The following is a 23,749-nucleotide window of genomic DNA, read 5'->3' as shown; positions in this document are numbered from 1 at the left end:
CACAACGATTATAGTGATTGCAATTCGTTCACCACCACCACCAATCTCACTACCACAACCATGACCAACACCATCATCACCACCAACACCACCATCACCACAAAGGACAGTAATTTTTCTTCACCATTAATACCAGTCACACTACTACCAGAAAAAAACAAAAATCAACCACACACGAGGGGCCTAAACAACCATACGATGCACCTAATACAACCACATTCATAGTAACGTAATCCTGTTTACCTCCAAAGCCACCACCTGCACTTTCATTCTTACCACCATACAACCACACTGCAAATAAGGAGAACAATGACTCCCTGACCCTATAACATCCACAACCACAAAACCATAACTCATGCACAATGGAAAACAACCGACATTTTATTCAACAATAACAACAACAACAACAACTCAAAACTCACCACCATCATAATCACCTCAATCACCATCGCCACCAGCTCAACCACTACCACTATCACCATCACCTCAACCACCACCACAATCACCATCACCTCAACAACCACCACAATCACCATCACCTCAACCACCACCACAATCACCATCACCTCAACCACCACCACAATCACCATCACCTCAACCACCACCACAATCACCATCACCTCAACCACCACCACCACTATCACCATCACCTCAACCACCACCACTATCACCATCACCTCAACCACCACCACTATCACCATCACCTCAACCACCACCACTATCACCATCACCTCAACCACCACCACAATCACCATCACCTCAACCACCACCACAATCACCATCACCTCAACCACCACCACAATCACCATCACCTCAACCACCACCATCGTCACTATCACCATTCCCACCACGACCACCACCGCTATCACCAACACCACTATCACCATCATCCCCACCAACACCACTACAACCGCTCAAACGCTCCCGACAATACTATTAACGGTATTGACTTTCATAGACACGAGTGAAATTTGCTTGAAATATACATGGCCACCATTAATATGTTCTGTGTGTGTGTGTGTGTGTGTGTGTGTGTGTGTGTGTGTGTGTGTCAAGGTTCCAGTGTTGGGTGCTGTAATCGGAAGGGATAACAAACAACAAGATAAATGGTTAGACACCAGTTTACTTTAAATAAAGTAGAAAACCCCAAAACAGGCCTCACAATCGGAAGTCTCCAACACAAGGCTTCAGCACGCCGGACTCAGCAATGACCCGTCGCACGGCTTCTTCCTCTTCTGGGCGTCTCTTCCTTTGAGTGGCACTGACGAGGCAGCACAGCTTCGTCCTTGAAGTGGTGTAGACGTGGTGGACGAGGGAGGCGCAGAAGGAGAAGGGGCGTCAGGTTCACAGCAGTAACGGGAGTCCAGGGCGTGGAGAGGTAAGGCACCCAGAACGAGCCCACGGTATCTGAGTTAACCCGAGTGAGAGCAGGGCTGGAGCCTTAGTAGAATCATGTGTTCAGAGCGAGGCTCGGCCGCTGTCTGACGAGGAAGGCGCTGGCGGTCACCAAGTCCCCTCCCACAGCGGGTTGAGAAGCCTCGGGGGTTCAGTCGACAGAGGCGTCGAACGGCGTCAGGCGTTGAAGGACACCAAGTACCTCTTGCCCCAATCGGAAATAATAGTAAGGTCTGAGGCTAAGCGTTCTGTTGCCTCCAGCCTTGAATCGTTAAGTTCCTGTAGAGTGGGTCTTCTATTAAAAAAAGTTGAGTAATGCAGAGTGGAGTCATCGGCGTAAGAATGGATAGGACAGTTCGTTTTGGAAAGAAGATCATCAATGAACAACAGAAAGAGAGTGGGAGATAGGACAGAACCCTGAGGGACACCACTGTTAATAAGTTTAGGGAAAGAACAGTGACCGTCCACCACAGCAAAAATAGAAATGGTCAGAAAGGAAACTGGAGATAAAGGTACAGAGAGAAGGATAGAAACCGTAGGAGGGTAGTTTGGAAAGCAAAGATTTGTGCCAGACCCTATCAAAAGTTTTTGATATGTCCAGCGCAATAGCAAAGGTTTCACCGAAAAGGCTAAGAGAGGATGACCATGAGTCAGTTAGGAAGGCAAGGAGATCACCAGTAGAACGCCCCTTGCGGAACCCATACTGGCGATCAGATGGTTAGAAGTGGAAAGGTGCTTTTGAATCTTCCGGTTAAGGATTGATTCAAAAGCTTTAGATAGACAGGAAAGTAAAGCTATAGGGCGGTAGTTTGAGGGATTGGAACGGTCACACTTCTTAGCCACAGGCTGTACAAAGGCATACTTCTAGCAGGAAGGAGAGGTAGATGTTGATAGGCAGAGACGAAAGAGTTTGACCAGACAGGGTGTCAGTACGGAAGCACAGTTTTAAAGGACAATAGGAGGCACTCCATCAGGTCCATAAGCCTTCTGAGAGTTGAGGCCAGAGAGGGCATAGAAAACATCATTTGGAAGAATTTTAATAACAGGCATAAAGGAGTCAGAGGGGGGATGAGTAGGAGGAATATGCCCAGAATCGTCCAGGGTGGAGTTCTTACAGAAAGTTTGAGCGAAGAGTTCAGCCTTAGAGACAGATGAGACGGCAGTGCTGCCGTCAAGATTAAGGAGAGGAGGGAAAGAGGAAGAAGTGAAATTGGAGGAAATATTTTTGGCTAGATGCCAGAAGTCACGGGAAGAATTAGAAGAAGCAAGATGTTGACATTTTCTATCGATAAATGAAGTTTTGGTAAGTCGGAGAATAGATTTGGCACGATTCCGGGCTGAAATGTAAAGGTCAAAATTAGCGGGTGTACGAAGGCTCTGGAACCTTTTGTGAGCTGCCTCTCTATCTTTAATAGCACGAGAACAAGCATGATTAAACCAAGGCTTTTTAGCATGAGGAGTAGAGAAAGAACGTGGAATTTATGCCTCCATTCCAGAGACAATCACCTCTGTGATGCGCTAGGCACACACAGAGGGGTCTCTCTCCTGGAAGCAGTAATCATTCCACGGGAAATCGGAAAAGCACATCCTCAGGTCGTCCCACCGAGCTGAAGCAAAATGCCAGAAGCATCGCCTCTTCGGTGGGTCCAGAGGATGTACAGGAGCGATAGGACAGGATACAGAAATAAGGTTATGATCGGAGGAGCCCAACGGAGAGAACAGTTTGACAGAGTAAGCAGAAGGATTGGAGGTAAGGAAGAGGTCTAGAGTGTTGGGCCTGTCTCCAAAACTGTCAGGAATACGAGTAGGGTGCTGAACCAACTGCTCTAGGTCGTTGAGGAGAGCAAAGTTTAAGGCTTGCTCACCAGGCTGGTCAGTGAAGGAGGATGAAAGCCAAAGCTGGTGGTGAACATTGAAATATCCTAAGATGGAGATTTCAGCGAAGGGCGAGTGAGTCAAGATGTGCTCCACTTTAGAGCTCAAATAGTCAAAGAATTTTACATAGTTAGTAGAGTTAGGTGAGAGATAAACAGCACAGATGTATTTAGTAATAGAATGACAATGAAGTCTTAGCCAGATGGTAGAAAATTCGGAAGAGTCAAGGTCGTGGGGCCGAGAGCAAGTGATGTCGTTGCGCACGTAGACGCAACATCCAGCTTTGGATTGAAATTTAGGATAGAGATAGTAGGAGGGAACAGAGTAGAGGTTGCTGTCAGTAGCCTCATAAACCTGTGTTTCGGTGAGGAAGAGAAGGTGAGGTATAGAGGAGGAGAAATGGTGTTCCACAGAATGAAAATTAGAACGAAGACCGCGAATGTTGCAGAAATTGATAAGGAGGAGGTTCGAGGAGTCATCAGGATACCTCTCAAGTCGGCAGCCAGAAGGGGAGTCCTCCCTGGGGGAATTTATGGTCCCCCCACCCCCCAGGCGGGGCTCCGAGGCTCTGTAATTTTTCGCCATTTTGAATTTTGAGTATTGTGAAAAGGTGCGTATGTTGTGTAAATGTAGTGTGGTGTAAAAAGAGAGAGGAACTGTCTTTAGAGAGCATGCTGCACTGCTCTCTGGTGTTGATGAGACAATAGGGAAACGGTTAGTGAGGACATGGGAAGGGTCTTTGAAGGGTTTCAGCACCCTCCTCGCTTCCCATATATCCTCACCGGGAGTAGCTCACGCCCGTTCGGTAAGTGTCTTCCTACCTGTGTGTGTGTGTGTGTGTGTGTGTGTGTGTGTGTATATATGTGTGTGTGTGTGTGTGTGTGTGTGTGTGTGTGTGTGTGTGTGTGTGTGTGTGTGTGTGTGTGTGTGTGTGTGTACCCTAGGGGATCATCTGTATCTCTCATAACTTCCTTGAACAAACCGGATTCATTCTCTCTCTCTCTCTCTCTCTCTCTCTCTCTCTCTCTCTCTCTAACCCTTCCTTCCTGAATCTTACTAGTTAATGTGACGCTTTCTACTTCCTCCTCCTACATCCCTTCCTCCTCCTTCTCCTCCTCCTCCTCCTCCTCCTCCTCCTCTTATTCCCCCTCCCCCTTCTCCTTCTACTCCTTGCCCACCACCACCACCACTCTAACCACCACCACCACCACCACCACAACCACAGGGAAGCCAAGAACCTGCCCCAGTACCTGAGTTTTCGCCAAACATTAACAAGGTCTGCCCGCCTCTCGCCTCCCCACCCTGCCCTCCCCTGCTCCACGCACTAATGCCGCGCTCCTCCTTGTGTTATGGTCGCTACAGGATGCACTCGGGCTAAATGAAGGGTACGTTTATGTTGTCTGACACTATGTTCCTGGAGGAGTGAGTGGGTGAAGGAGTGAAGGAGGAGAAAGGCGAGAAACAGGAGTAAGAAGGGGAACATAAGGATTATAAGACTCTGCAAGACTTTATGAATATCTTTATTTTTTTATTTTGTATTTTTTTTACAATAAAGGAGACAGCTCAAGGGCACAAAAAAAAAAAGGAAACAATAATAAAAAAAGCCCGATACTCGCTGCTCCTAAATTTGATGGAGGAGAGTATGTATATATAATATTTTTACTTAGATAGGGGAAAGGTAGATGAAAATTGTCAGTTTCATTTATAGTTGTTAAAATAATAAGGGTTTCCATCAGGGGATTTTTTGTAGAAGTTTCTGAGAATATATGAAAAGAAAGAGACAGGCAGGCAGACAAGCAGACAGACAGACAGACAGACAGGCAGACAGACAGGCATACAGTGATCGTATAGTGATTTTTTAGATGCAGCAAAGTTGACATCTGAGTTGAGTGAAAAACATCTAATACTACTTTTTCTTCGTAAGTAATATAATTTCGACTAATATAAACCGACACTACATTTTCATATATTTTTGCTTTTCCAAACACCACATGACTCTCAGGTGAGGTGCAACACACACTTCACAACACCTAAGATTCATTCCCTCCACGTCTCGTACCTTCGTCATTGCTCAGGCAAGAAATATACGTAAATACTAATACACGTCAACTATGATATTCTCTCGGCTGTCAACAACAAGCTAACAAAAAATAGCATCACGAGAATTTTTCATTAACGAATTCCTCCGAGGTGACGAACTCGTGGCAACACCTGCAGCCTGAGCCGAGAAACCTTCCTAAGGATATATTAAACTTGGAATAAACATTATTTACATATTCTGCAAGAGACGGTTCTCGGCATTTTGTGCTGCTCCGCCAAACTTTTCTCCAAATATGAAATATAATATGTTTTCACACACGTGACGAATTTGTGTACAGGCGTGCAAAAAAAAAAAAAAAGTCATATCTCGTGTCAAAGGATAGCATTCAGTGTTTCTTTTGCCTCCCAGACACTTGGCAATGGAATAACAGTGTTTCCCACGTGTCTTGTGACGTATTCGAGGTGCAAAGATTTTTGTAATTAAATAATAGTTTTAAAAAATACACTCCATCACATTTCATGAACTACATTTTAATAATACGAGCAAATATGTTTCTTATTGTGTTAACTGAAAAAGCAAAAGAATAAGTTTCAATCTCAAGCAAAAAACAAAAAAAATCAGCGACTCTTTACAGACTATCCGATGGTTATATCAAACACAAAGAGCTTCACGACGTGGCAAAACACATTATTTCATCCCTTCCAGCGTAAGCAGCTCTCACATCCCTTACACTCTGGGGATTATATGATACTTATATGTACACAAAGACTCTACTGCAGATACCCTTTGAAATTCTCCTTCAGTACGTTCAAGAATCCTTATGTAGTATATAATATCACCCTCATTTCGGCACACAACGTTTGCTATTCCCTCTAATTACATCTGTGGAATCTTCTCAGCTTCTATTATCAAGGTTCTCTGACTTTCTTCTCTCCTCTCCTCTCCCCTCCTCCAGTCTCTTCCTTACGCTAATATCCTCTCCTATCCTCTCCTCTCTTCTCTTTTCCTCACCTTCTCTCCCCTCTGTACCCTTATCTCGTCTCCTCTCCCTCTCTGACTCTCTTCTCTCCTCTCCTCTCCTCTCCTCCAGTCTCTTCCTTACGCTAATATCTTCTCCTATGCTCTCCTCTCTTTTCCTCACCTCCTCTCCCCTATGTACCCTTAATTCGTCTCCTCCTCTCCCTCTCTGTCTCTCTGGCACTTTGACTTTGTATCTGCCTGTCTGCATCTCTCTTATCGGCAATGTCTCCCTTCCTTGACCTCACAACTTGCCTCCCCTCCATATTCTCTCTGTTGCACGCGCTCGCGCTCTCTCTCTCTCGCTCTCTCTCTCTTCCTCCCTCTCTCTCTCGTTCTTGCTCCATAACAGGACCCCTGCTTCTCGTCACGCTTCCTCTCCCTTCCTCCCTGCCCTTCTCTCGCTCTCCTTCCCTCCCTTCCCTTCCGCTATCCACTTCTTCCTCCTCTCGTCTCCTCGTCTCCTTCCTGTTCAAGATTTACCAGGCTCCCTCGCCCCACACTGCCTTTAGACGGAATTCGCTTATAGAAGAATAAAAACTATGGAAATACATTTATATCCTTCGTTTTATTTGTTTGTTTCTCTTTTTTCATGTTTACGGCTTGATGTTCATCGTTTTGATCCGTTTTCTTTGGAGGTGAATAATGATACAACGCAACCTTGCCTTGTTGTGTTGCCGAAGTTAAAGAAAATAAATAATACAGAAATTTAAAGCGAAACTATGTCTGAGAATTTGTGTAAGAGGTGCACGAGAGAGAGAGAGAGAGAGAGAGAGAGAGAGAGAGAGAGAGAGAGAGAGAGAGAGAGAGAGAGAGAGAGAGAGAGAGAGAGAGAATCATAGCTCGACTTTCGCTCTCTGGACACAAGAATTACTAGATCCGTGTACCGCTCTGCCTGACCCGGAACTAATCCTGAGCCCCGGGCTAAACTTGAGTGCTTCTTATGGTTTTAATATGAGACTTCAGACCACTCATGAACACAGCCAACGGTGCACGTGAGAGGAATAAAGGGTGGAAGGGGAATTGAAAGGAGGCAAAAAAGTTGAGAAAAAAAGAGGAAAGGGATGCTAAGGATAAAGGAGAGGTCAAAGACGGAGAAAGGTGAAGAGAGGAGAGGAAAAGAAGAAAGGGAGAAAGCACAGGTAGGAGGAAGGGAAAGTGGAAGATAAAAGGAATAATTAGAGGAGCAGAGAAAGGTATGAGAATGGGCGAAGAAGGATTAAACAGAGAAGTAAAGAGGAGGGGAAAAAATGAATAAATAGAGGAGTTAGGAAGAAAGAGAGGAGCGTAGAAAAGAAAAATCGGTTGAACAGAAGCAAGTAATGAAGTAGAAAAGGAGAGGTTAAAATGAGGTAGCAGGAGTAGAGTGTAAACTTTGAAAAGTTATGAAAGTATTTTGAATGAAAGGAGTGTTGAAAGGAAAAAGTGTGGGAGGAGAAGAAAGTAAAAGGGGATAGGAAGAGTGAGAAGGGTCGTAGAAGGAGAAAACGTGAAGGAAAGCGAGAAGGATGGAGAAGAAAAAGAATAGAAGATATGATAGGAGTAACAAGTGAGAGGGAGTGCAGGGAAGGTTTATTTACATCAAGGGAGGCAGTTAAAGGGCAAAAAAAAAAAAAAAAAAACAGGTAAAAAAGGCCCGCTAGACGCTGCTCCGACCAAAGACAACAGAACGAGAAGCCAGAGGAGAGGTCAATATCAGGTGGAAAGGTGTCCTGATACTTTCTTCTTGAAAGAGCTCAAGTCGTAGGCAAGAGGAAATACAGACGAAGGAAGGCTGTTCCAGAGTTCACCAGCGGAAGGGGTAAAATAATAAAGATGCTGGTTGACTCTTGCATAAGGGATTTGGAAACAAAAGGGATGACCAAACGAACAGTCGTGTGTAGCGGGGCCGCCGGATGGGAGAAGATATGCAGTTAGCAAGTTCGGAAGAGCAGTCAGCATGAAAGTATCGGTAGAAAATAGAAAAGAGATGCAACTTTGCTGCAGAATTTAAGAGGTGGAAGACTGCAAGTAGGAGGGGAGTTGATGAGACGATTTGACTCCATTCAGTCTAGTAGAGACGTGTGTGTGGAGCCCCCCCACACATGAGATGCATACTCTATACGAGGGCGGACAAGTCCCCTGTATATGGATAGCATCTGGGAGAGGGAAATATTAAGAAAATAATAGAGGGAGAAGAAATGCGGCAGGAAGAAATCATTGTTTAACTAAAAGTTAATTACTCATTACAACTATCGTTATTATTACTATTATTATTATTATTATTATTATTATTATTATTATTATTATTAGTAGTAGTAGTAGTAGTAATATAATCATCATTATTATTATTATTATCATTATTACTGTTATCATAATTATCATTATTGTTGCTGCCGTTGTTGTTATTACTATTATTTTATTATTATCATTGTTATTGTTATCATTATTAGTATTAGTATCATTTATATTTATTGTTTTTTTTTCATTACTTTCGTTTACTGTTGTCATTTTTTTTTATTGCTGAGACAACTTGGGCAAGTTGAGAAAGAAGGTGGAAAGAATCACAAGTGTTCCATGATAAAGATAAGAACATAAAGAGGTAAGGAAATGTAACACATCATTAATCATTAATACAGATCCAGATCAAGATACACCTGACAAATGTTGGGAGTTCTCCTGAAACACATTTGACGTGAACTCATACTTTCATTTTGATATTTCGGGGGAGAAAAAAAACGCGTTGGCTGACAAGCATGGGCAGGCAAGCATCGTAGAAGAATTCACAAAAGACTTGATTAGAGAGAAAAAAATGTTGCATTAGAGTCGGGTATGAACGCTAACTCAATAATTAACAAGAGTCACTCACTTTTTCTTTCTTTTTTATACGTTTTTACTACTGACAGAACAAGAGGAAACGAACAACATACATACAAAGTTATGAAACGTAGAATTCAAAACTTTGATAATGCCGGGAAATAAATACGAAAAAATACTAAACAGAACGAAAAGCAGGAGACAACAAATTAGCAACATGAAGATAGACGCAAAAGTATCAATCAAGACAGAAGGCACAGGTTATTCATTTAAGAGCGTAACAGTGCACAAGACAAATAAAAAAAAATAAAAAAAAATAAAAAAAAATCTAATAAAACTGGGAAGCAGCGGGAAAAATAAAGTTAACTAAGCCGTGAGAAACAGTCATTACCTTTGTTGTGATAAGGAAAAATGACAACTGTACTCTTATAATAAAAAAAATATAATAAAAACTCTGGGAAAAATAATTGCTACAGAATGACTAGAGATAAAATACACTCAAATAAAATAGTAAAAGTTCGCAAAGATTGGAGTTGAGGCTTTCGTACATCTTTCAATCAATCTGCTAATGTTTTCCCGAGTTGACGTTGTCCGAAGCCGTGGAAAAAAGGATATTCAAGTATGCGAGTCGTACAAAGCAAGCGAAAAAAGGATATTCAAGTATGCGGGTCGTACAAAGCAAGCGAAAAAAGGATATTCAAGTATGCGGGTCGTACAAAGCAAGCGAAAAAAGGATATTCAAGTATGCGGGTCGTACAAAGCAAGCGAAAAAAGGATATTCAAGTATGCGGGTCGTACTAAGCAAGCGAAAAAAGGATATTCAAATATGCGGGTCGTACAAAGCAAGCGAAAAAAGGATATTCAAGTATGCGGGTCGTACAAAGCAAGCGAAAAAAGGATATTCAAGTATGCGAGTCGTACAAAGCAAGCGAAAAAAGGATATTCAAGTATGCGGGTCGTACAAAGCAAGCGAAAAAAGGATATTCAAGTATGCGGGTCGTACAAAGCAAGCGAAAAAAGGATATCCAAGTATGCGGGTCGTACTAAGCAAGCGAAAAAAGGATATTCAAGTATGCGGGTCGTACAAAGCAAGCGAAAAAAGGATATCCAAGTATGCGGGTCGTACTAAGCAAGCGAAAAAAGGATATCCAAGTATGCGGGTCGTACTAAGCAAGCGAAAAAAGGATATCCAAGTATGCGGGTCGTACAAAGCAAGCGAAAAAAGGATTAGATATTCAAGTATGCGAGTCGTACAAAGCAAGCGAAAAAAGGATTAGATATTCAAGTATGCGAGTCGTACAAAGCAAGCGAAAAAAGGATATTCAAGTATGCGAGTCGTACAAAGCAGGCAGAGAGGAAAGGAAGGTAAAAAAAAAAGGCAAAAGTAGTCAGTTTGTTCCAGTGGTTCACAAAAGTCAAGGTAGGCCGTAAACTCACATGAACTCTGCCTAAGTATAATGTGTGTTTACGAGCAAAGAATAATTAATAAAGAAAATGAGTAGGAATCTTTAACACGGGAGAGAGAGAGAATTGTGTAAATAAGCATAAGGAAATAAAACACTTCCCACAATTATCATGACAAGGAAGAACAACAAAAAATGATGCGATTAAAAAATTAGAAATCAAGAAAAAGAAAACAAAATTAAAAAAACAAGAGAAAAAAACAAATAAAACAAAAAAATACATACATATGGGCAGAAGAGAATATGAATGAATGAAAATAGAAGAAAAAAGTGTGTGTGTGTGGGGGGGGTGCTTGTGTGTGTGTGTGTGGGTGTGGGTGTGTGTTCGCTTGTGTGTTCGTGTGTGTGTTCGTGTGTGTGTGTGTGTGTGTGTGTGTGTGTGTGTGTGTGTGTGTGTGTGTGTGTGTGTGTGTGTGTGTGTGTGTGTGTGTTCGTGTGTATGTGTGTGTGTTCGTGTGTGTGTCTGGGCGCGTGTGTGTGTGTGTGTGTGTGTGTGTGTGTGTGTGTGTGTGTGTGTGTGTGTGACCCTAGAAACAGCAAAAAACATACAAGAAAACAACGCGACACACACACACAAAAAAGTAAAACAGGGTAAGGATCAAAACCTAACACTGATCAAGACTAATGACAGTAACCAAACTACGCAAAACCTGAAAACAAAGAAAAAAAATCACAAAAAAATCTCACCAAAAAAAGTCTTCCTTGCGCGCCCTCCCGGCCTAACAGCGCCCCTCATTCATGCGTAATGGCCCGCCGCTACCATTCTCTTGTTAGCATTAAACTAATTATCTTTGCTGTTAGCGTCGGCCAGCTGTCCCTCGGCCTGAACCAACAAGGAGGCGCGGGTATAACAGCCTCGTGTGCCATTGGAGAGAAGGAGGGAGAGAGGGAGAGAATGGGAGTGAGGGAAGAAGAAGGGGGAGTGGAACGAGAGCCAGGAAGGAGTGGAGAGAAGGGAAAGATGGGTTAAAACGAAGGGTGAAGGAGGGAGAGAAGGAGAGGAAGGGTGAAGAAAGGGAGAAAGAGGAAAGGGGATGGAACAAGGGCCAGGGAGAAGTGAAGAGAAGGGAACGATGGGTTAAAAGGAAGGGTGAAGAAGAGAAAGAGAGAGTAAGGGAAAGAGGAGGGGGGTGGATTTAGCGGAAGGGAGAGGTGACGCAAGAACAGGAAGGAAAGGTGAGTTAGGACGAAGGAGGGAGAAAGGAGAGAGAAAGGAAGCGGAAAAGAGATAGGAGAGAGAATCAAGCGAATGGTAGAAAAGCGTGAAACAAAAGGATGAAGGGACAGAAAGGTTAACACGAAAGATGAAGGAGGGAGAGAGGAGGAGAGAAGAAGCGAGAGGAGGAAAAATGGAACAAGAGATAGGATGTGTGAGATAACATGCGATAGAAAAAGATGAAAACTGTGAAAAGGAATAACCCGGAGAGATAGAGGGAGGGTGAGGGAGTGACAGAAGAAGGAAGAAGAATGGAACAAGTGGATATAACACGAAGACGGCATGACGGGAGAAAAAATGAGTCCTAAAGTGAAAAAGAAAGAAAAGTTTACAGGGAGGATGGTACAACATTTATAAAAGAAAGGTGGGCGAAGGTGACAGAAAGGAAGAAAGGGAGAGGGACGGAGAGGGACGAGAATGCTACAAAAAAAATATATATCGGATGAAATAAAGTGTGGAGAGAGTTAAAGGGAACTGATGGAGCAGGGGTATAAAAGAGTGGACTCGGGAACAGGAGTGGAAGGGAGGAGCCGAAGGAAACAAAAGGAGAAAAGAAACAAGAAAAGATGAAGATTGAAAAGGGAAAGATAAAAAGAAAGAGGAGGGGGATGGAGAGAGAGAGAGAGAGAGAGAGAGAGAGAGAGAGAGAGAGAGAGAGAGAGAGAGAGAGAGAGAGAGAGAGAGAGAGAGAGAGAGAGAGAGAGAGAGAGAGAGAGAGAGAGAGAGAGAGAGAGAGAGAGAGAGAGAGAGAGAGAGAGAGAGAGAGAGAGAGAGAGAGAGAGAGAGAGAGGACAGATGGCAGGGAGGATGAAGGAAGACACGGGTAGAAAAATAAATTCGGAGAGAAAAAAGGAGATGGAAAAGGATGAAGTGGAAGGGTGAAGGAAAGGAAATGGGAGAAGTAAAGAAGAAACAGAGGAGGGAGGAGAGGAGAGGAGAGAAATGGGAGGGTAAAGAGGGACAAAGGAGTTAGAGAAAGGAAGCAAGGAAGGGAGAGAGAAGGGAAGTGTAAGATGAGGGAAAGAAAAAATAAGGAGGAGAAGAAAGGAGAAACATGGAAGAGATAAAAGGGTAGAGGGAGGGAGAGAAAGGAGGGGAGCAAGGAGAAGAAATGGGGGAAGAAGGAAGGGGATGCAGGAGGGGAAGGAATGCAAATTTAAGGAAAACAGGACAGCCACTCGGAAACACACCTTAAAAATGGAGGGTCAAAAAAAGTCTACTGGATACGTCAGGTAAACAAGGGACGAGGAGGAGGAGGAGGAGGAGGAGGAGGAGGAGGAGACGCAGGAGGAGGAGAAGGAAGAGGAGGAGGCGCAGGAGGAGGAGAAGGAAGAGGAGGAGGAGGCGGTAGAGGGGAAAGGGCGAAATGAGGAGAGGGAAGCTGTGGAAAAAAATAAAAGCTTGGAACGAGAGTTGTAAAATAAAGGAGACATGAGGGAGTAACAACAATAATGATGATGATTAGAATTACTGTTATTATTATTATTATTATTATTATTATTATTATTATTATTATTATTATTATCATTGTTAGTATTATTATCACAATAATAACGAAGTGGCCAGAGTAACCCTGCCAAGCATATCTTACGAAAGCGTCGCGAAAATAGTACCAGAAAAAATATGGGAAATTTTTTTATAATTGTTATTAATGAAGTCCCATAAATTCGTGTGTGGCTGGGGCAGCACAGACGCTGAGAGTTCCGATGCGTTGCCTGAACACTTCTTATGACCACAGGAAAGTGCACACGAGGCTTCTACAGGCCCAGAATTTCGCAGATGTGGAAGTGTGTGCGTGCGCACGCAAACGCGCCCGCAAACGCACCTCTCTCTCTCTCTCTCACCTCACGTTGTACCTCAATGCTCGCCTGTCGCCGTAATATTACTGTATTCATCTACATGATAATACACCAGTCGGGCCACCCCTCTCCTGTGTGTGTGTGTGTGTGTGTGTGTGTGTGTGTGTGTGTGTGTGTCCTTTTTTGTAGCCATTAAAACTCTTCTCTCCAGAGCTACAAAAAAATATTTTTAGGAACTTCTGATTTTCCTTGAACTGTACGAACGACGTTTAAACATTCTTAATTGTGTCAGGTTTTCATTATCAAGGCACCGTAATCTAAAGGCCAGTGTTCAGAAGCCCGATCGTCGAGAACAGGGTTGGGGTGTTTGAGCCTGACACCTTGGGCCGAGGGTGATCGTCAAGGCCAAGGCGGCTCCTGTGTCTTCGCTTGAATTTTTTTAAAATCATTATTACCATTATCACTACTATCGTTATTTTTATGATAATTACACTTTTATTATATAAAAATGTTAATTTTAAGAATTTTGCATAATATAACGGAAAATTGCATGGAAATAATAAATAAAGCATGCAGGCAAGAAGATAATTTCTCTGAAAATAGTTCTCTCTCTCGCTATCAACAGAACACAGTCGATGAAAATCGCCATCGTTCAGACAAAATATGCTAATGTAACTCATTTTCTCTCATAGTTTACTATTACATTGTTATTGTTGTTGTCGTTGATGTATCTCTTGTTGTTATTCTTCTGTTTTCCAGGTGTGACTAATCGTAGCAGTAGACATCTATTTGTGACAACAGTGTTTGAAGCAACGCAATAAGTATAATCACTCAGCACTAAAAATGTTAACGTGTCGGGGCAAGCAGGAGCTATCAAAAGCTTGCCTTGGCCAATTTTGTTCCGATTCTGTTTCTGATTCTGTTCGATAAAGCGCAGGGCACCATGGTTGGTGCATGACACGCATTAATTATTGTTACAGCTTAAGCCCAATGGTCACGGTGCTTATTTTATTTTTATTATCAAGCTATTTATTGCCGTTAGTACTCACGGCCGGACGGCTAAATTGCGTAGTCTTCTGCTTGTCTTAGGTATTAGGCTACATCTTGCTGCTGCTACTCACGTCCGATGGTTAGGTTGCATATTCTGTATTCAATTTTATTATTTTCTTGATTTTAGTTATGTATTATTTATCTTGTTTTCTGTTCTCTAGTTTTTGCTTAATTTCGTGCCGTGAACCGTTGAGTATTTTTTTCTGAAAATCATGCACGTTCGTTGATAAACGTAACAACACACAAGCAAGGAGACTGGTATTTGGTACCGGCCCCACGGCCTGTTGATCAGCGCGACGTCGAGGGCGAGCACATCGCCTCCATGGTTGAGAGTCGGGCCAACACGCTTTGCCTGCGTGTCTCTGAACTCTTTAAATAAGTTATGCAATTATTCGTGGACATTTTAAGCTCGTATGTTAAGGGCTACATGCTCTCCGTTATGTTTTAATGTAGTAAATATTCAACGTGTTCTTATTCATAATGAGAAATAACTTTGGCGGAAAGCAAAAGTGATATCACGCCAGAAAAATACAAATTAAACACGGAAAATCGTCACTCCGCTCTTTCTCGCACACACACACACACACACACACACACACACAATCAACATATCCAAAATAGTCCAGAGCAACACAGAAAAAGAGAATAATAGCGGTAATAACCTTCACATTGTCGTTTATAACACTCCTCCCCATCAGCCAGCCAGCCAGCCATTCAGCCATCGCATCCAACCTAACAGCCCCTGAACAAGCCATCCGCTCAGCCGCCTAGCCAGTCAGCCAAACCATCAAGCCAGCCAGTGAACCACCTACCGAGTCAGCCACAGAAAAATTCTCTCACTTAACCAAACAGCCATTCAGCCACAGAAAAATTCCCTCACTTAACCAAACAGCCATTCGTCCACAGAAAAATTCCCTCACTTAACCAAACAGCCATTCAGCCACAGAAAAATTCCCTCACTTAACCAAACAGCCATTCAGCCACAGAAAAATTCCCTCACTTAACCAAACAGCCATTCAGCCACAGAAAAATTCCCTCACTTAACCAAACAGCCATTCAGCCACAGAAAAATTCCCTCACTTAACCAAACAGCCATACAGCCACAGAAAAATTCCCTCACTTAACCAAACAGCCATACAGCCAGACACCTGACAGCCAATCTGACATAACCACATACCTAGCCAGCCACCCAACCAGTCAGCCACCCACAGAACCAGTCAATCAGCCACCCAGTCATCACCCTCCCAGTCAACCAGTTAGCCAACCACCCACCCAACCAGCCAGCCACTCAGCCACCCAGCCTGTCAACCAGCCACAAAACCAGTCAGTCAGCCACCCAGCCATCTACCCAGCCAGTCAGCCAGCCATAGAACCGATCAATAAGCCACCAAACCAGTCAGTCAGTCAGCAAGCAAAGCCACCAAGCCAGCCACTCAGCCACCCAGCCAGCCACAGAACCAGTCACTCAGCCACCCAGCCAGCCATAGGACCGATCAATAAGCCACCAAACCAGTCAGTCAGTCAGCAAGCCAAGCCATCCAAGCACTAATCCAGCCACTCAGCCACCCAGCCAGCCACAGAACCAGTTACTCAGCCACCCAGCCAGTCAGCCAGTCTCACCAACCCAGCCAGCCACGCACCGCCCGTGATCGACTGAGTATAATTGGGTGTCGTATACATACCTTTGGAACGACCCGCCATTACACTCAGTCGATCGCCGGCGGCCTCCGTTTGCCGTTGCGTGAATTACAAGTGGCAAGTGTCAACAGCAGCAAACAGCGTAACAACAGAAAGCGTACCAACAGGGGCGTTTTGCAGGGATTTCCTCGCCCTCCCCTTTATTATTATTTCCCCCCCGTGGCGAGTTTTCCTTTTCTGTTTGTTGATGGTTTAAATGATGCGAACGTTCTCGAGCTAAGCCTCTTGTTTATGAGTGTAATCTATGGTTATCCCTACATCTCTTGCCCCTCCCTCTCCCCTCTCCTGCCCTCTACCTGCCTCCTATCCCTTCTTCCTTCGTCCCCTCCCACCAATAGGAGGCTTCGTTAGTGTTACAGGATTACATAGGCACTTGAAAGAGAGAAATTAGTGAATAAATAAACATACAGTTATAAATGGAGGGAGAGACAGAGAGAGAACGAGAGGACAAAGATATTAAAAGGAAAGAAAAGAGAGAAAGAAAGAAAAGGAAAAACATTGCATCGAAATACGTAAGAAAACATATATGAAAAAATATCTGTCAACATGCAAAAAAATAAATAAATAACACGGAAAAAGGTTCTTGGGATCATATTCTTAAACATTTCGACTCCCATGTTCACACATTTCACAAAGCTAGGAATTTTGAGCATTTCCAGAATAGTTTTATGGCCCTGATGGTAATGTGACTTCTGAACCATCAACCTAAAAAAACATAACAACCCGACTAATCTTCTCGGCCTTCGGAAATAGTTGATGTGAAAGGAGGAAGCGTCTGAGAATACCAACCTTAGACATACATACATATACTTGTTTACCTGTACCCACTCTACCCTCCAAAGAACAAACGTGACTCACCTGACAGGGCACCCGATTTGCAGGTGATTCCTCCAGCGGTGCAGGTGCGGTCTACAGGTGACGCGTGTCTACTTGATTGCCGGCCTTTTCTTTTCGTTCTTGTCTTAATAAATGTAGTTATCTCAAAACAACCTTCTTTTGGTCACTAGAGTTTTTTCCTCGTAAACCCAAAATGTTCTGTAAGAAAAAATAAATCATAAATAGTCAGGAATTTGCGTGTATTTAATGCTTGTTCATATTTTCTTCGAGTTAATGTGTGTATTGGCCTATATATTTGTTAATGGATACCTTTTTTATTCTATTCAATCAACATGTCAAGCAGCGCAACAGTGGTAAGTGTGAGCAAAGAGAATCCAACTCCTACATGGCAACATCTTACGTCAGGATACAACACTTTCGTCTCTTAAAACCTCGCCCCATGTAGGAGGCAACGAGGACAGGCTACGTGTTGGGGTGTTGTCTGTGAGGAAGCAATAAATATTCTTGGCTTTTGTTTTACGTTGGTGTGTGTGTACTCGACTGACTCCTTCCATAGTAATAAGGTGGTGGTGGTGGTGATAGATAGGGTTGTTATGCTTTCGGTAAGGAGAAGGGTTTGAATACGTGGCCTAACAGTTAGTAAATAGAGGAATACGGAGGTGATAATTTCTTTGTACTCCACCGTCTTCGTTTCGTGGGTTTTCTCGTTTCCTCGCTTGATTTTTGCTTTCAGACAGAGGTTGTTAGCTGTTCTTTTATCTTTTCGATCATCAACTAAGTTATCCTCAATCTATCCCCCCCAAAAAAAAAACGCGAGAAAAATCTGTTCAGTAGTTATTGGAAGAAAAATGTATTATAGTCTTCTTCGCGGGTCAGTTTCAATAAATAAAGAAAAAGCTGTCCATTGCCTCATTTTTACGGCAGGTAAATATATTAGTTCAGACTGATGTTGCATTTGATAAAGCAGAGAGCAGTGACGGATAAGGTGAATTTATTAGCGTTTGTTTTTCGTAACTGATGGCGTGTTTTGGCTGAATATGCATGAGAGAGAGAGAGAGAGAGAGAGAGAGAGAGAGAGAGAGAGAGAGAGAGAGAGAGAGAGAGAGAGAGAGAGAGAGAGAGAGAGAGAGAGAGAGAGAGAGAGAGAGAGAGAGAGAGAGAGAGAGAGAGAGAGAGAGAGAGAGAGAGAGAGAGAGAGAGAGAGAGAGAGAGAGAGAGAGTCAGTCTGTGATCAAAGTACACATTCTCTCTCATCTTTCCAGCTGAGGCAAAAAAACATGCACGGTGATACTAACAACGTAAATCATTCGTCATTTCCTGCTTTTAAAAACTTTTATATTGCAACTGAAAACGAGAATACCCACGAAACGAAGACGGTGGAATACAAAGAAATAATCACCTCCGTGTTCCTCTATTTACAAACTGTTAGGCCACGTATTCAAACCCTTCTCATTACCGAAAGCATAACAACCCTAACTACCACCACCACCACCATCACCTCTCCCTTCTCATCACCACCAATGCCACAACTTTTTATAAATTATGTCATCACAAATTATGTCATCACCATCATCAGCTCTAATGTAACTAAAACCACTACCATCACTCCTTCTGTATGATGACCACCACTACCACGGCAATCGTTTCTCATCCGGTCACTTTTTATCCCATCACCACCACGACGACCACCACTTAAATCTTTCCTTACTTGTCATCACTTCTTACATCACAACTGTCACCACTACCTAGGAACAACCACTAACTCACCACCACCACCACCACTAAAATCTTTCCTCACTGATCATCACTTTTCACCTCGCTACTGTCACCACTACCATCACTATTCTTACTTAACTACCAACACTCTTCTTACTATCACTATCATCACTATCATCACTCGCTATCATCACGATCACTATCATCACTATCCCTATCATCACTATCACTATCATCACTATCATTGTCATCACTTGCCATCACACGAACAACCACTCTCCCATCAACACCACTACCCTCTTTGCATCATCACTACTATCATCTTCCCAACAACTGTCATCACCTCTATCTGATCATCGTCACTTCTGTCACCACCATCGCCATCACTTCACCTCATCGTCATCACTATCTAACCTTCGGCACTAACACCTCCCCTCCCCCAGCCACCACCACTACCAGCATCACCACCACCACCATGCCTACAGTTCTTCCTACCCCATCATCACCTTCATCAGTAACAACACCTTCCCTCCCTAACCCAACCAACTCCACTATCATTATTCCTCACCACCAAGAACCATCCATCACCATCATTACCTCTTTCCCACACGCAACACCATCACCACCTGCACTGTCACCTACCTCCCCACTAACTATCACCACCACCACTACGTTTCCTGCCTCATCAATCGTCATCACCATCATCACCACACACACCTCTCACCACCACCACCACCACAACCATCAGAACGATCACAGCCCCCCCCCCAAAAAAAAAAAAAAAAAAAAACTGAAAAATGCTGCAATACGGACGGTGACGCAATACGCACAGTCATGGACAAAAGCAATCACTCAATCCTATGCGTATGACTGACTTCTTTCTGCATGACAGGACACGGTAGAGCAAGAGTAAGGGAGAGGGGGTAGGGGCTGGGGAGGAATGAGTAGGGGAAAAAGGAGGGAGACAGGATGGGGGGAAAAGTGAATTGCAAGCGATAGGAGGAAAGAAGGAAAGGAGAAGGAGGAGGAGAGAAGAGGAGTAAAGTGGGAGAAATGATGGGAAACGAGGGGGGTGCAAATGAGGGAAGGGAAGAGGAATGAGGAAGAAGGAGGAAGAGAAAGTGAACAGCGAGGGATAGGAGGGAAGGAAGGAAGAGGGGAGAAAAGTAAACTGGAGAAGAGGTAGCAGAGATGAAAGAATGGAAGGAGTAAATGAAGGGTTAAAAGGAGGATGAAGCAGAGAGGAAAAGTGAGCAACAAGCTGTGGGAGAGAGAGGAGAGTAGAGATGGAGGGGTGGGAGGGAACGTAGGGCTGCCGGGGAATGAGGGTAAATGAGTGGTTAACTAGGGAGGAGGGGGACGGGACGGCGGCTGTACAACGGAGGAAGGAGAGAGACCTGGGGAGAAAGAAAAGAGCAACGAGCTGTATAGGGAGGAGGGAGGTGAGGGAGGAGGAGTGTGGTGCATGAGGAGGGGGTAACCTACACGAGGAGCAAGCAAACGAGTGGGTGAAAGAGGAATGAGGAGTGAGGAAGAGAGAGAGAGAGAGAGAGAGAGAGAGAGAGAGAGAGAGAGAGAGAGAGAGAGAGAGAGAGAGAGAAGGGGAAGAAGAGGGGGAGGAAGGCCAGGGATGAGGGGGGGAGGGGTGGGGAAGAGCAACATTCGGACAAAGAGAAACAGAGTGCAGCAATGAATTTTACTATAACAAATAAGAATTTCATAACTTGCCTGCAAAGGATGCGAGGCGCCGTGATTAAATATTCAGCCAGAAACGTAACGCAGAAATGAATTGCAATCTGGTGGTTGTCATTACGGGAGAGAGTTTTTGCAACGACAGGGAGGACTGGCAGGGAGAGGCAGGGGGCGAGGGTTAAGGATCTGGGAATAAGTTAGCAGAGGAAGAGGGTGGACAGAGGGAAAGGGAGGACAGGGAGTGGAAGGAATTGTTGAGATGAAGAGGAGAAAGGAAAGGCCAGGGGGCGAGGGTTAAGGATCTAGGAATAGGGAAGGGTTAGCAGAGGAAGAGGGTGGAAAGAGGGAAAGGGAGAAGGACAGGGAGTGGAAGGAATTGTTGAGATGAAGAGGAGAAAGGAAAGGCCAGGGGGCGAGGGTTAAGGATCTAGGAATAGGGAAGGGTTAGCAGAGGGGAGGATGGAGAGCAGGGGGGAAGAGTAGGAAGTGGAAGGGATTGCCAAGAGGGAGGATGGAGAGAGGAGGGAGGAAAGAGCAGGTGGGGTGACAGGGAAGGATGAAGGAACGAAGGGAGGGTTAGCAGAGAAAATGGAAGAGGGAAGGGGAAAAGGGAAGGGGGTGGAAGGAATTGTCGAGAGAGAGGAGGGAGGAAAGGACAGGCGGTGACAGGGAAGGCTAAAGGAACGAAGGGAAGGTTAGCAGGGAGGGTGAGTTGACAGCGAGTACGGGTAGGGAGAAAAAGGGAATAAGAGAGGATTCATGTCGAAAGATAGGGAGAAAGTAAAGGAAAGGTGAAGCAGAGGTTGATAAGGAGGGAAAGATAGATGGGGAAGAACAGAGATTGGCAAGGTGAAAATAAATGAAGGAAAAAGAATAAAAAAGTTAGCAGGGATGGAGGAGAAATGGAGAGGCCACAGAGGAAGGGAGAGAAGGAAAAGCGAGGGAGGGATGAAGAATGGAGAAGCCGAGGAGGAAAGGAGAGAAGCAAGAGGTGGGAAAGAAGGGTGGAGGAAGAATGAAGAGGGTGAGGGTTAGGAGGTGATCAAAGGAAGAAGGAGAGAAAGACGGATGGAGGCAAGATGAAGAAATGGACAACGAGGGAGGAATAGGAAAGGACAAGGGGAGAAAAGAGGAGTAGCCAAGTGGGAGTGATAAGAACGAAGAGAAAGCAGGCAGGGAAAATGATAGCATGGAGGAACGAGATGACATGGAGGAAAAAAAAAGCCAGGTACGGATAGATTGCAGGCTGGAAGAGTTAAAAGGAAAGCAGACAGGCCGGAACAGAGTACAGCACAGTATGGAAACCGCACAATTTCAGAGTCATCTCTTTTCCAACCAATTCAAAATGCAAAATGCCATCTTGCCCTCAAAAGCTAGGTCACCCACGCTTACATGCTTCACAACCCGTCTATTGGAGGCCACAGTCATCCAGTATTTGTTTTATTCATCAGTTTCATTCATTTCAAAGCCAACCACCACATAAAACGCAGGTATATGGCCCTCTCTCTCTCTCTCTCTCTCTCTCTCTCTCATGTCTGCCACACCACCCGTTTTCTCTCTCACGAGCAACAACCATCAGTCAGGAAGATTAATCCATTCCCATCTTTCCAAAATTATTCTCTGATCCTAATACAGCAATGCAGGATTACACGTCCCTTACTAATTAACTCACTCCTACGTCGCGTGAGGGAGACCTGAGCAAGAAACAACTCACGATTAACATTTGATATTGTTCCTCCCTGACTACACTGCTCCATAGCCTACTTCCCTCCTTCACTTGACTAAACTATTTTCACCTTCTATTCATTACATAACTCCTTTTACTCACGCACTAGGACAACCCAACTTGCCATGAACGAGTCCCCCCTACCCGCGAGCCCTGCTCCTGCCCGTGTGACCTACCAGGCAAAATGAGCCGTCCAAAAAGAAATGTTTCGACTCAGTGATTTTTCATGTTTGATGTGCTCATGGCATTGGCAGACGTGCAGGTCTAAGCGGGAGAGAGGTACGATGTCGAGTGCATGGCTGGCCTTCCGATATTATTCACGTCTACGAGTGCATGTAACGAAGCTTCCCTACCCTTACCATTGTAATCCTAGCCATATAATACATTGCTTACTCAATAAATAATTTAATGATGATGCAGCCTAATCAGGGTAAAATTCTAGTGTTTGCCCATACTCCCCCCTCTCTCCCAAAACAAGCTTGGGAACCTGTGGGAATGCGGGGTTTCGGGTGGAGGACACGAAATCCGTCGCAATCGCATATCTTTTGAGCTATTGGGGGGGGAGGAAAAATATCCTAGATCTAGGGTACTTCCCTTCATTTAGGGATTTTCTCCTCCCACCACTACTAGAGTAAGTGTTTGCGACGAATTTAGTGTTCCCTATACGGAAACCACGCATTCCCAGTTAAGGTTGCCACCTTGAGATCAGAAAAATACGGAACATCTCACTCTCCAATACGGAAAGAATCTGTATTTTAAGGGACGGGTGGGGTGGCAACCCTAAAATTTCTGTAGCCTGCCGGGGGCCCTGCCCTGCTTTGACAGTCGTTGCCTGCTGCTTGTGGAGGCAGGAGGAAGGGGGGTTGCGTACTGTCCCTACATGTATTTCAAGACGACCCTTGACAAACACATAATTTTACCGTCGGTTTTGTGAGATTAACCGAACATTGACATCACTACAGCTTTAAAATGCTGAATTTTATCTACTTGCACATTCAGACAGACAAATACGGAACAAATGGCGTTCCGTATTGGTTCAAAACGGAACGCACCATTTCATTCTCCAATACGGAACGATTCCGTATTTTAACGGGTGGTCACCCTAAATTCCCACAGGTCCCCAAGCTTGTTTTGGGAGAGAAGCGTAGTGAACCATTGCCGTCTCAATATCGATACGGCAATGAGTGTACTCACCAAACGATGCTCACCTCACCGGTCTGGCGCGGCGGCGGCCGGCAGTTACCGCCACGTACGCCGCCTTCACCACACCCACGCCCTCTCGCTAGCATCCGTTCGGGTAGCGTGTCACCTCATTGCAAGGTTTCTGTCCTGTTAGTTTAGTCCGTGGCACCAAACACGGTGTATCTTCATTGTTTATCACTGACACAAAGTTAAACCACTGACTAACCCTGACCCATCCACCGCCGC

General features: G+C 44.3%; 1 long non-coding RNA gene across 3 annotated transcripts in view; it reads right to left on the bottom strand.

Annotated features, from left to right (window-relative positions):
• Positions 1–23,749, bottom strand: part of LOC126997102 (uncharacterized) — a 65,058-nt gene extending 41,309 nt beyond the window's left edge. For 2 of the 3 annotated variants that reach the window (XR_007751904.1, XR_007751902.1), the window contains exons 1-2: positions 23,516–23,749; positions 17,209–17,385 (exon numbers count right to left, since the gene is read on the bottom strand). This is a non-coding gene — a long non-coding RNA (uncharacterized LOC126997102). The remainder of the gene's footprint in view (positions 1–17,208; positions 17,386–23,515) is intronic. The other variant, XR_007751903.1, reaches the window with a different exon arrangement.

Source organism: Eriocheir sinensis, chromosome 11 (genome assembly GCF_024679095.1).
Source record: "Eriocheir sinensis breed Jianghai 21 chromosome 11, ASM2467909v1, whole genome shotgun sequence".
Taxonomy (NCBI): domain Eukaryota; kingdom Metazoa; phylum Arthropoda; class Malacostraca; order Decapoda; family Varunidae; genus Eriocheir; species Eriocheir sinensis.
This window is presented reverse-complemented; position numbering and strand designations above follow the sequence as displayed.